The following is a 14,128-nucleotide window of genomic DNA, read 5'->3' as shown; positions in this document are numbered from 1 at the left end:
GCTGCTTGCAAATGCTGGTTTATGTGTAGATTTGCTAGCAGTGAGAATCCCAAAGCTCCTACAGGGGGAGGCAGCTGGCTAACTACTGTTGCATGTCTTCTTGTAGGGCTCAGTCTTTGAAAGTGTAAGGCCCAGACTTTTGGGAACTAGTCTTGGGAGTGATTTTTGTTCTGAAAAAAAAGAAGCAAAATCTGTTCATACAAATTTTATAAACACAGATGTTTCTTCTGCCTGGCTTAGTGGTTGGAAACTAGGAGCTTCAGGCTCCCCAAACCTGTAGTGTGTGTGTGCTGGAAAGATACTCAATGTCTCAAACATCTGGGTTTTTTTTTTTTGTGTGTAAACCAGCAGAGTTTTGCTCTATGGGATGCTGCTGTTAACAGATAGCTGTATCCATACCTACCTACATGTTAGGATTATGTGGCCATTTCCAAAGACTTATTCTGCTGTTCTAACTGTTCCTCTGAGCTGCTGGATTTTTGGGTAGCTGATTTGCACCTGGAGTTGGTTGAGACTGAGAAAGGCATCTGGTTGTGCCTTATCTATAGAAGTTCTTTAGCAAAAAGGCAGATGTGAGCCCATCTGCTTCCAGCATATATGCAGAGCAGCAAAGCTGGTGCCTGTGCTCTCCCAAACAATAATGCAAAGAATTAACATTAATTGAAACAGATGAGTTTTATGCTTGCTGTGAGAGAAATGGATGGCTGAAATGGTTTGAGAAATGGATGTATTTATGAACCATTCATTCTGTTGTATGTGTAGGAAGAAAGGCAAGATGTGAGTGAGTGTGGGGAGCAGCTTTCCAAGGTATGTTCTTGGGGAATTTGAAAGACTCAGCTGGATTTAAGTTTACACTCTTTCAGGACATAATCCTATCAGTACTAAATCCAGACCAGATGCTCATTTCAGGAGAGTGGAGTTACTCTTTAATTAAAGCTTCTCAGCTCATCCTTTTGAAGCCTGAAGCCTTCCCAGTGTTCTCTAGGGAATCTGCTAAGTTTGTACCTTGAAGGAGAGAATAAGGTTATTTTCTAGCTCTTGTTCTGTGAACGTGTTGCTTCTGCAGTGTTCTGGCTCTTTGTACTTCCAGTTTTTATAATTATCTCTCCTATCCTTCTCTTCTTCAACATCATTAACATACAAGATTTTCTATGCTTAGGTTCAGAAAAAACATCCAGCAGTGTAGCAGTGTGTGATAAGTGAGCAAGGAGAGAATCTGCTAACACTGAACCAAGAGCTGTGATATAAACCTCATTTATAGAATCATAGAATTGTCAGGGTTGGAAGGGACTTCAGCCACCCTGCCATGGATGGGGCTTCCACCACCTCTGTGGACAACCTGTTCCAGTGTCTCACCACCCTCACGGGGAAGAACTTCTTCCTAATCACAGAATGACAGAGGCTTGAAGTGACCTCAAAAGCTCATCCAGTCCAATCCCCCTGCCAGAGCAGGATCACCTAGACCAGATCACACAGGAACGCATCCAGGTGGGTTTTGGATATCTCTAGAGAGGGAGAATCCACAACCCCCCTGGGCAGCCTGTTCCAGGGTTCTGTCACCCTCACAGGGAAAAATTTTTTCCTCATGTTTCCCTGGAACTTCCTATGCCTCAACTTCCACCCGGTGCCCCTTGCCCTGTTGCTGGGCATCACTGAGCAGAGCCTGACTCTATCTTCTTGGCACTCACCCTTTACATCTTTATACACATGAATGAGGTCAACCTCATGTTCATGACAACTGCAGTGATCAGCCTGCAGTTACACAGCCTAGCCCATTTTTAGCAGCATGGTCTTGAATGAAAATTGGTGCAAACAAGTTGCTGATAGACAGACTACAGAATTTCAAAGCCTAAAGTCATCCTAATGAGTGTGTTGATATAAATTCATAGGTGTTTCCAAAGCCGCCAGTTAGGCCAATGCACATACAGCAACTCACAGTCTAATTCTGATTTCCTCTTGCTGTTTATTTAACATTCCCACCTGGTGATTTGAACACTAAGTCAGTCACACAGGAGTGCTTGGTTACTTTATGCAAAGGGATTGTTTCCATTAGTTCCTTTTTAAAACCAAATTATTTTCCTTATAATTTTCTGGTTTGATTTTTTTAGTTTGTTTTTGTCAGTAGTGCTGTCTTTTTGGATATCACAGCCGATCACAGAGCAAATTTAGATTGGATGTTAGGGGCAAGTTCTTTACTATGAGAGTGGTGGAACACTGGAACACGTTGCCCAGGGAAGTGGCTGGCGCCCTATCCCTGCAGATATTCAAGAGGAGACTCGACAGGGCTCTGGGCAACCTGATCTAGCTGAGGATGTCCCTGCTGACTGCAGAACACACTGGACTGGATGACCTTCATAGGTCCTTTCCAACCCAGATCATTCTGTGATTCTATGATCTTCTCTCCTTTCCTTTTACTCCTCTTATATTCTAAGTCTCATGCTTTCTAATACAGTCGTCTTCACTCCTTTCTGGGTACCAGTAACTGTCAGTGCAGAACTTTTGCTGCTTTAAGAGTTCTTCCTTTCTCACTTCCTTTCCCCTCTTTTTATCATTAACTGCACTTCTTTTTCATTCTTTCTGATCTCACTTCATGCCTCTTCCTGGACATTTTTTTTCATGGCATAATCAAAGTCTTAGCCTCTGGCCATACTGACTTCCTGATGCTTCTACAGGAGCACCCTCTGTTCCTTATTTACTTTTGTGATTGTGCTTACTTTTTCTCTCTCTGTTTTACATCAGTATTTATAGAGGGAGCAGACAGTTCCCTTAAAACCTGGTTTAGAAATGCAGTCATTGAATAATGAACACCAAATGTCTGAAGTCATCACTATAAAGAAACACTTGGGAGTGATGCTGATGCTGAAATGTGTTTGCATAAACTATTAATAGGACAAATACAAATAACAATGAGTCACATCATAGTGATTCACTGAGTTAATTCTTCACAAATGCCTTCTGCAGACCACATTTCTGACTTGTGATTTGCTAGGTAATTTTAGCCTTCTCCAAAACTTGAAAAACTGAAAGTAATCTGGAAAGTTGTGTTTGCCTCAGTTTGACCTCAGTAATGTTGTAAAGGGTGAGTGCCAAGAGGATGGAGCCAGGCTCTGCTTGGTGATGCCCAATGACAATAGGTGGAAGTTGAGGCATAGGAAGTTCCAGGGAAACACAGGAGGAAGATTTTTTTCCCTGTGAGGGTGACAGAACACTGGAGCAGGCTGCCTGGGGGAATTGTGGTGTCTCCCTCTCTGGAGATATTCAAAACCCACTTGGATGTGTTCCTGTGTGATCTGGTCTAGGTGATCCTGCTCTGGCAGGGGGGTTGGACTGGATGAGCTTTTGAGGTTCCTTCCAGCCCCTAACATTCTGTGTGATTCTGTGAATTCTCACCTAATGTTCAGGAAAGCTTTCAAAGGGCTTTCTTCTGCCAATGATAAAGAACCAATGCTTTTTTTTCCTGCATCCTCTGAATATTTTGCATACATAATGTTGGAGTGCCATTTGATTTACTTGTGATCATCTTTTTTACTGCCTGGCTGTTTACCTGACTCTTTGAGTATTAATTTGCCCTTGTGGTCTCCAGAATGCCCTGCTACAGTCCTTCAAGCACATTCCCACCAAATCCTTCTTCTCTATTTTATCTTAAAGAACATGACAATCAGTTCTGAATTCAGACTGTCCATTTAATCTATATATCTCTTTTTTTTTTTTTTAAACTATTTGAAAGTCTTTCCTGGAAATCTCTATTTAAAACTATTTTTCTCTGTAGTTCTTCTAATTCTAGGCCTTTGTGATAAAATTATAAATAGCACCTGAGGAACAGAGGTAGACATTTGAAATATCTATAGAGATTTTAATTAAACTTCACAAAGCTGAGAGCTCCTAATGTAAAGTGCATTGACACAAATACTCCTTATGTATATTATTTGTTGAAGCACTTGTGGTAATAAAAGGTACACTTAGAAGTAGCATTCACAGCATCACAGTTCATTACAGGTTGGAAGGGACCTCCAGTGATTATTGGGTCCAACCCCTCTGCAAAATGGAGCCCTTACACAGTTTCATACTTAATAAAGCCATTGTCAATTCTGTCTTATTTAAATGTGTGCAATCCTTTTATAGACTGCAGTAAGAAAATAGTAGTTGTTGAAGATCTTTGCAAAGTAGTTGATTAGGAGTTATGTCTATTTATAAACATGGAAGCATTTATACCCATAGAATCATCAAATTGTTAGGGTTGGAAGGGACCTCAAGGATCATCCAATTCCAGCCCCTCTGCCATGGGCAGGGACCACTCACACTACAGCAGGTTGCTAACAGCCACATCCAGCCTGGCTGCAAAAACTTCCAGGGATGAGGCTTCCACCACCTCCCTGGGCAACCTGTGCCAGTGTCTCGCCACCCTCATGGGGAAGAACTTCTTCCTAACATCCAATCTGAATCTACTCAGCTCAAAAATATTGAAGTAAACTGCACTATGAGCATAGTAATATTTTCAAAGTCCATGGGTAGTGGTTTAAAGTAAAACTAGGTCTTGGCTGATAGAGACAAACAATATCTGTTTGTAGGGCCTTAGAACTGTATGTGCTTACTAACTATATTTCTATATGCCTCTATTATCAGAAAAGGTGTAAATGTGTAGCATGTAAGTTTGCCTGCTGCCATGTATTAGATGTTTGCATCAAAAGGATGTTGACTTGATGGAATGTGTCCTGAGAAGGGCAACAAAGTAGATGAGGGGTTTGGAACACAAGCCCTATGAGGAGAGGCTGAGGGAGCTGGGGTTGCTTAGCCTGGAGAAGAGGAGACTCAGGGGAGACCTTCTTGCTCTCTACAACTACCTGAAGGGAGGTTGTAGACAGGCGGGGGCTGGTCTCTTCTCCCAGGCAACCAGCGCCAGAACAAGAAGACACAGTCTCAAGCTGTGCCAGGGGACGTTCAGACTGGATGTTAGGAGGAAATTCTACACAGAGAGAGTGATTGCCCATTGGAATGTGCTGCCTGGAGAGGTGGTGGAGTCAGCATCATTGGAGGTGTTTAGGAGGAGACTGGACGGGGTGCTTGGTGCCATGGTTTAGTTGATTAGGTGGTGTTAGATGTTAGGTTGGATGCAATGATCTCAAAGGTCTCTTCCAACCTGGTCTGGTCTGGTCTGGTCTGATCTATTCTATTCTATTCTATTCTATTCTATTCTATTCTATTCTATTCTATTCTATTCTATTCTATTCGTAATTCAGTGTATGGGCCCTTTGAAATGTTGTCTTTTTCCTGGCTTTGCCTCTGTACTATCTTCAGTTGAAGGAATTACATCTGGAATCTCCATTTGCTCATTCATCAAAGGGACTATCACTCTGCCAGTTAAAAATGTTGGAGAACCATCAGCATCACCTCAGGATAACCAGTAGAAGGGTAACAGGGAACAAGAACAGGGAGTGCCATGGGTAGTTGTTAGTACTACCAGTTGTATTACTTTGATGTCAGTGATGGGTAGAGGAAAGGCCATGATTTTTGTTGCGTTTTGGTTTAGAGAGCCAGCCATAAACATGGAAGTATGATTACAGTCACTTGAATGAGAAGAAATAAAAGCTGTAGAACCGCTTCCTAGCAGCCAGGCTTGAAAATAGCAAATGGGTAGTAGTTGAAGTGAGGGGGTGTCTTTAAAAGAAGGATTATTGAGGAGAGTGTCTTCAAGAAAATTCAGCAGGATGACAGATTGCTATATATTTATGTGGCTGAGAAATGGTAGTGAAATGCTCTTTCCATTTGTCCAGCAAAAAATAATGTGGGTTTTTTTTGTTTGCTTGGTTTTCAACATGATTCAGAAAAACAACACTAACTAAATCTATTCCTCGTCTTCCTGAGGTTTGTTTTCCTCTCTTATCTTTGAGGATTCAAAGGTGTAATTTTTTTCCCCCATTTTTTTCCTCAATACAGACAGTTTATTGCAAATTCTTTTTATTGCCAGTGTTTAGCCTGCAGAAGAATTTTTATAGAACAACAAAGAACAAATTCTTTTAATGGTTTATCGTGCAATTGGATTCTATTTCTTCAGAGAATTATTGCATTTAATATCACCAGTGATAAGAGCTGAGCAACATAACCTGACATCAATGGTGACTGATTGTTGAGTGCTATTTGTTATTGTGTGTTTGTAATGGCTGATCCACTGTGAAAAGCAAAAATGGAGGCAGATATTCAAGGGGCAGGATAGATCAGAGGACTGGTAATGCAATCCAAGTCTTTTCACCTCCAGGTCACTGGTTCCTATCTGTCTCGGGCTGGTAGTGACTAAAATTCATTACCATCTAATGGTTGGTCAGCAGCCTATGTAAAATGAGTTGATGATCTTAGTCAAGTTACTACAGGAAAGTTGTTCACATCACAAGAAACACCGTAACTGGCACCTTTACTGATTGATAATCCTTTTAATGGGGCCATGAACTTGGCTGTCAGAGAGATGAGGCTTTTGTTCCTAGCATGCTCTAAAGGTTTGTTGTTTCTTCTTAACAGTGGAGGTATTGCATTTCACAGCAAGTAAGAAAAATCCCTGAACATAACATTTTATTGTTGTCTGTGTCACCTCTGGACTATGCTGTTACTGTCTTGACTGCTTTAATATAAGAGAAAAATAGGAATGTGCACTCACAGCTTACAGCTTCTAAGGAAATTCTTTAGCAAGGTAGAAGGCTGTTTAGGGCAAAACCTGACAATACTTTGACAATTCATACTTCCCAAGTCTTTTCTGCTCCTAAACCATCCTGCAATATCGAAATCACTTCTTTCTCTAACTTTTTATTATCTTTTGTCAGTAATTTTCTGACAAAAATTAGACTGATTTTCCTTCCAACCGTGTCATGTTTTAGTATACTGAGTGTTCTCCTAAACCTTGTTCTGCAGGAGTGCTCTCTTGTTTTGTTTTGTTTTGTTTTTCTTTCTTTCTTCCCTTTCTCAGCTGTAAAATTTGAGGGTGGGTATTTTTTTTAAGGTATCATCTCAACCATTTGTAATTGCATGATGTATTTCTCCTTTTAATGACTCTACACAGCCATGGAAGGGTAAAAGCAGATAAGCTATATGAAGACAACAAGGCAGTGTGCTGATAACTTTAGGTGTGTTCATAGAATCATAGAATCAAATCATAGAATTGTCAGGACTGGAAGGGACCTCAAGGATCAGCTAGTTCCAACCTTCCTGCCATGGGCAGGGACACCTCACACTACAGCAGGTTGCTCAGAGCCACATCCAGCCTGGCTTTAAAAGCCTTCAGGGATGAGGCTTCCACCACCTCCCTGGGCAACCAGTTCCAGTGTCTCACCACCCTCATGGGGAAGAACTTCTTCCTAATATCTAATCTGAATCTACCCACTTCCAGTTTTGCTTCACTCCCCCAAGTCCTGTCACTACCTGACACCCTAAAAAGTCCCTTCACATCTTTCTTGTAGGCCCCCTTCAGATGCTGGAAGGCCACAATAAGGTCTTCTCGGAGCTTTTTCTTCTTCAAACTGAACATCTCTAACTTTCTCAGTCTGTCTCCACAGGAGAGGAGCTCCAGCCTTCTGATCATACTCATGGCCCTTCTCTGGACACGTTCCAGCACTTCCATATCTTTCTTGTAATAAGGGTTTCCAGAACTGGACACAATGCTCCAGGTGGGGTCTCACCAGAGTGGAGCAGAGGAGGAGAATCACCTCCCTCGCTCTGCTGGCTATGCTTCTCTTGATGAAGCACAAGCTCTGGTTAGGTTTCTGGGCTGCAAGTGCACACTGGTGGCTCATGTTGAGCTCCTCATCCACCAGCACCCCAAGTGCTTTTCTTCAGGGCTGCTTTCCAGCCTGCCCCTGCCCAGCCTATATCAGTGCTTGGGATTGCTCCTACCCAGATGCAGGACCTTGTATTTGGTCTTGTTGAATTTCATGAGATTCATTTCACAGGTACCTCTAGACACTGCAGGGCTGAAGGAGCCTTTAAGCATACTGCAAAAACAACAGGCTTTCCTGTGTTCATTAGAATATTGCTGGCAGACTGTATTTTCCTTTCTCTTCTCATGGGGGAAAGTTGCTCTGAGAATAGCACCTCTCCAGAAGGTGGATAGGAATGTTTGTAGATTACATTTTAATTCAAGTAATGAATGTCCAGGCAATGGCTGCAAAGGAAAGCAGGGCTATCAGCCCTGCATTTCAGCAGTTTCCAGGATGCTTTAACTTTATACTCTAAATCTACAAGATGTGTTGACTTTAAAGTTATTTGTTTCCACACCCTGTACAATCTTTTATGGGGTTAATTGAAACAATGAGAGCACATGAGAGGAAAAGGTTTTGTGTGTTGTTTTGCAAAAAGATCAATCATGAATGCAAAATGATTCTTTTTCTTGGAAAGTAGTATTTTGCAAAGTATTTTTCTTTATTTTTCTTCATGTTTTTCTTTTATCTTTTCTTTTTAATTTCTCTTTCTCTTTCTCTTTCTCTTTCTCTTTCTCTTTCTCTTTCTCTTTCTCTTTCTCTTTCTCTTTCTCTTTCTCTTTCTCTTTCTCTTTCTCTTTCTCTTTCTCTTTCTTCTTTTTATTTTTCTTTTCCTTTTTCTGTTTCTGTTTCTTTTTCTTTCTTAATCTTTTTCTGTTTCTTTTACTTTTCTTTTCTTCCTTAGAGAAAATAAATAAATCATTCCTCTTTTATCTTTCTTCTTTTTCCCTAGCCTATATATCCAGTGGCTCATGCCTGAAGCATCACCTCTAGCCCTCAGGTTTCTCAAGGAGGACTCCTGTGCCAGTGTCTTGAATATATATTTAGATACATCAATATATGTGTACCTGAGTTTCCAAAGTGTTCAGCTTCTGCATTTTCCAGCACTATTTAAAACTGGCAATTTAAAATCCAGGGCAGCACAGTATAATAAGTAATAAAACCTATGAGCACTTTTAGTGTTTCTTCCTGCAGAAGCATTGTAAATGTGTGTGTGTGTGTGTGTGTGTGTGTGTAGAATGGATATAGGTGTAGAATATGGATATAGGTATTCCCTTCCACCCAGCACTTTGCCAAGGAATGATAAAACAAAGATTATTGCCAAGTTTTATGTTGTTAGTGCCAATTCCTGATCCAGCTGCTGTATTCGTAATGTGGTACTTTCACATTTGCATATCCACAGCTGAGCCCATTGCACGAGGACACCAGCCTCAAGAGACCATGCAACATTGCTTTACACAATCCTGATGGCAGTCAGATGGAGTACTTTGGTACAAATGAGACAGCCTGTCATCACAGGATCACAGGATGTTAGGGATTGAAAGGGATCTCTGAAGATCTTCAGTCCAATCCCCCAGTCAGAGCAGGACCACGGAATCTAGCACAGGTCACACAGGAATGCATCCAGACAGAGTTTGAAAGTCTCCAGAGATGGAGACTCCACAACCACTCCAGGGAGCCTGTTCCAGTGCTCTGTGACTCTTACAGTAAGGAAGTTCTTCCTCATGTTGAGGTGAAACTTTCTGTGGTATAGTTTACATCCCTTGTCCTGTCACAGGATACAACTGAGCAGAGTCTGTCCCTTCTCTCTTGACCCCAACCCCTTAGCTATTTCTAAACATTTATTAAATTCCCTCTCATTCTTCTCATCTACAGACTGAAAAGCCCCAGGTCATGATCCCTTCTGTGCCTGCCTAGGAAATCTATGATGGTAAGTGTTATGATATTGATAGAAACCTTAACAATTCAGAATAGATGATTATATTTTGTAGTCTGTTGTCCAAAGGAGAAACACACTAACTCTTATTTTGTTTATCTGGCTAGGTAGTGAGTGCCTTTATTCTGGATGGTGGAGAAACAAGTAACATACTGACAATTCTCCACCTTTGTATTCATATCTGCACTCAGAAAGAATAGTATTTGGTTAAATACATTAAAAATCACTTTCAGAGCAGAATCCTTCACTGTTAGCTAAAACAAATTATAATTGTCTCAGGGATGGGTTAAAACATATTTAATTGCCATTTGTTTTCAAAGATATATTTGGCTTGTGTTGTTTTTTTTTTTTCTTCTGTGGACATATTGTGGAAGAAGAGAAAAGTTACATATAAATGAAATATAGATGGCAAGCTTCCTCCACAGGGCATTCCCCCTTTCCCACCCCCTCATAGCACAATGAACTTGCTGTTATACTGTTACTGTGGAAACAATTATGAGTATGAAGGCTGTATTCTGAATTTACTGGAAAAGCAGACAAAAGAAAATTATACTCAAGAAACAGTTGAACAGGCTAAAATACCAGTAAAGAATGCTTAAAAAACTGACTTAACCACTGAAAACTCATCATTTACCTCCAACTGCCACATATGACCAGTACTGGAGAGAAAATGCAACATTAATTCTTGTCTGAGGTTTCGTGATAGAAAATGTTAGTTTTGTGATAAGCAGATACAGAATTAACCAGGTTGGAAAAGGCCTTTGAGATCATCAAGTCCAACCTACCAACACCATTTAATCAACTAAACCATGGCACCAAGTGCCTCATCCACCAAGCATGACACCAAGCTGAGGGCAGGAGTTGATCTGCTGGAGGGTAGAGAGGCTCTGCAGAGGGACCTCAACAGGCTGGACAGATGGGCAGAGTCCAAGGGCAGGAGATTGAACACATCCAAGTGCCTGGTTCTGCACACTGGCCACAGCAACCCCAGGCAGTGCTACAGGCTGGGGTCAGAGTGGCTGGAGAGCAGCCAGGCAGAGAGGGACCTGGGGGTACTGGTCGATGGCAGGCTGAACATGAGCCTGCAGTGTGCCCAGGCAGCCAAGAGAGCCAATAGCATCCTGGCCTGCATCAGGAACAGTGTGGCCAGCAGGAGCAGGGAGGTCATTCTACCCCTGTACACTGCACTGGTTAGGCCACACCTCGAGTACTGTGTCCAGTTCTGGGCCCCTCAGTTTAGGAAGGATGTTGACTTGCTGGAACGTGTCCAGAGAAGGGCAATGAAGTTGGTGAGGGGTTTGGAACACAAGTCCTATGAGGAAAGACTGAAGGAGCTGGGGTTGCTCAGCCTGGAGAAGAGGAGACTCAGGGGTGACCTTATCACTCTCTACAACTACCTGAAGGGAGGTTGTAGACAGGCAGAGGTTGGTCTCTTCTCCCAGTCAGCCAGTACCAGAACAAGAGGACATAGTGTCAGGCTGCGCCAGGGGAGGTTTAGGTTGAATGTTAGGAAGAAGTTCTATACAGAAAGAGTGAGTGGCCATTGGAATGGGCTGCCCAAGGAGGTGGTGGAGTTGCCGTCATTGGAGGTGTTCAGGAGGAGACTTGATGGGGTGCTTGGTGCCATGGGTTAGCTGTTTGGGTGGGTTGGATTGGTTGATGGGTTGGACACGATGATCTTGAAGGTCTCTTCCAACCTGGTTTGGTCTATTCTATTCTATTCTATTCTATTCTATTCTATTCTATTCTATTCTATTCTATTCTATTCTATTCTATCCAGTCTCTTCCTAAACACCTCCAGTGATGGTGACTCCACCACCACCCTGGGCAGCACATTCCAATCACCAGTCTCTCTTTCTGGGAAGAATTTTAATACTTGCTTCCCAAACAAAAAATATTCTCCTAGTGCTGTCTATTATGTAGCATATTGTTAGGTTTCTTAAACAATTTTAGACTGAAATATATCTTTCTTCTGTCAGAATGAAAACCTCTGGAGAGGCAAAGGCATATAAAATCCGTATTTTGTACTTTTTTTTGGTTTTGTTTTGTTTTTGTTGTTGTTTGGTTTTGTTTCTGGTTGGTTGGTTGGTTTTGAGTTTTTAGATAGAGTTTGGGTATATTGATAGTGGTTAGGTCTCCTGTTCACCAAAATTAGTTGGAAATGTTTCATAGAATCATGCAATGGTCTGGGTTGGAAGGGACCTCCAAAGGTATCCAGTCCAATCCCCTCTGCAGTCAGCAAGGACATCCTCAATTAGATCAGGTTGCCCAAAGCCCTGTCGAGCCTCACTTTAAACATCCCCAGGGATGGGGCCCCTCCCTGGGCAACCTGTTCCAGTGTTCCGCTACCCTCATGATAAGGAAGTTGTTCCTAACATCCCATCTAAATCTGCTCTTCTCCAGCCTAAAGCCATTGCCCCTCATCCTGTCACTGCAGACCTTTGCAAACAGTCTCTGTCCATCCTCCCTGTAGGTCCCCTTCAGGTACTGGAAGGCTGCTATTAGGTCTCCCTGGAGCCTCCTCTCCTCCAGGCTGAACACCCCCAGCTCCCTCAGCCTGTCCTCATAGCAGAGGTGCTCCAACCCCCTGATCATTCTCATGGCTCTCCTCTGGACCCACTCCATCAGTCCGTGTCTTTCCTATATTGAGGGCTCCAGACCTTTCCTTATTTACTTACCTGTTTACAGGATTTTGTTTTATTTTATTTTTAGTTAGCTCTGCATATTGAGGAATCATAAGGAAAGACCATGAGCAGTTGGGGTTTATTGAAGTCTGTAAATGGGTCTGAATAGGAGAAGGTACTTCTTCAGTACTGTGTCCAGTTCTGGGCTCCTCAAGTTAAGAAGGACATTGAGACTCTTGAACGTGTCCAGAGAAAGTCAATGAGGCTGGGGAGAGGCCTCGAGCACAGCCCTGTGAGGAGAGGCTGAGGGAGCTGGGATTGTTTAGCTTGGAGAAGAGGAGGCTCAGAGGAGACCTTATTGCTGTCTACAACTACCTGAAGGGAGGTTGTAGCCAGGTGGGTGTTGGTCTCTTCTCCCAGGCAACCAGCACCAGAACAAGAGGACACAGTCTCAAGTTGCACCAGGGGAAGTTTAGGCTTGGGGTGAGGAGAAATTTCTTCACAGAGAGAGTTGTTAGCCATTGGAATGTGCTGCCCAGGGAGGTGGTGGAGATGCCATCCCTAAAGGTGTTCAAGAGAGGATTGGACATGGCACTTGGTGCCGTGGTCTAGTAGGCACGGGGTCTTGGGTGACAGGTTGGACTTGATGATCTTTGATGTCTTTTCCAACCTTGTTGATTCTATGATAAGGTGATTATGAGTTTATGATTCTGAAAATCAAAGATACATTGTGAATGCATCCAAAGCGAACAACTAACCTTTAGTCTTTTACATTACAATAACTATTTTGTTTTACAGCTCTCCTCTTCTCACAGTTCCTTTAGCAGTAGTAGTTCTGCTCGAAACCATTGACGGCAAGACACATCATGCAAGTTCACATCTTTGCTTTGTGGGCCACCATATACATTCTGCTAAGTTTAGACTTGCTGCGTAATACAGATAAAGATTTACATTCAAGCCTAATGCAGGTAGACCTTGATATGGTTCACTACTTACTGGCAGTATCTGGATAAATCTCTTGGATGCAATTTGACCTTAAAGAATTCTCTTTACAATGTACTAGAGAGGATTTGAAAACACTTCTTCAATTCAGAGTTTTAAAAGTTACATGTAATGAATAATATTTTTCCCCTTTCTGTTTCACACAGAATTTAATCCAGCATTAGTACATTACTGACAGTGACAAGCTGAAATCTCCTTCCTAAGGAGAAATTTCTTTCACTGTGATCTTCCATAGCTGTTCAAAACAGCTGTTGTGAGAGCCTCCTGATAAAGGAAAACTGTTCTTGCAAGATTTTTTTTTGTATTGTAAACTTTTTGCCTCTTAGCAGATGTCTTTTCTTCCTTACATGTCACCATACTCCTCTAGTCTCACTGTACAAGCAAAAAATACAAGCATTAGACTTCCTTCTAATTCTTTTCTAAGTTACCCAGAAATTGTGTAATACCATAATTCTACACAATGTGGAAACTTCTTCTCTGTCTTTAGGATGGGGAATTCATATACAGCCAGACTGACCCAACAGAGCTGCCAAATCTGTCATAGACATGGAAAAGAAGAAACTAAGCCCTATATCATTCTTTCTATAGTTGATGTCTGTACAGACATTAAGCAGAGAAATAGCTGCTTTTGTTCTTTCCTTCAAAGCTAGGAGGGTGGTCCCCAGCACCTCTAGAGGACCTCTGCAGAGCAGACTGGGATTCCATATCCAGTTCTGTACTCCTGTCATTTATTCAGCCACCCACCTGCCCACCTTTCCTTGGAAATAGGCTGATAATATTCACAAGCAGATCTTACTGTGGGATGTGTTGTACTGTGTGGTGCGGCT

This window comes from Melanerpes formicivorus, unplaced genomic scaffold (assembly GCF_026170545.1).
Source record: "Melanerpes formicivorus ecotype bairdi unplaced genomic scaffold, bMelFor1.0.p_v2 SCAF_4, whole genome shotgun sequence".
NCBI lineage: Eukaryota > Metazoa > Chordata > Aves > Piciformes > Picidae > Melanerpes > Melanerpes formicivorus.
This window is presented reverse-complemented; position numbering follows the sequence as displayed.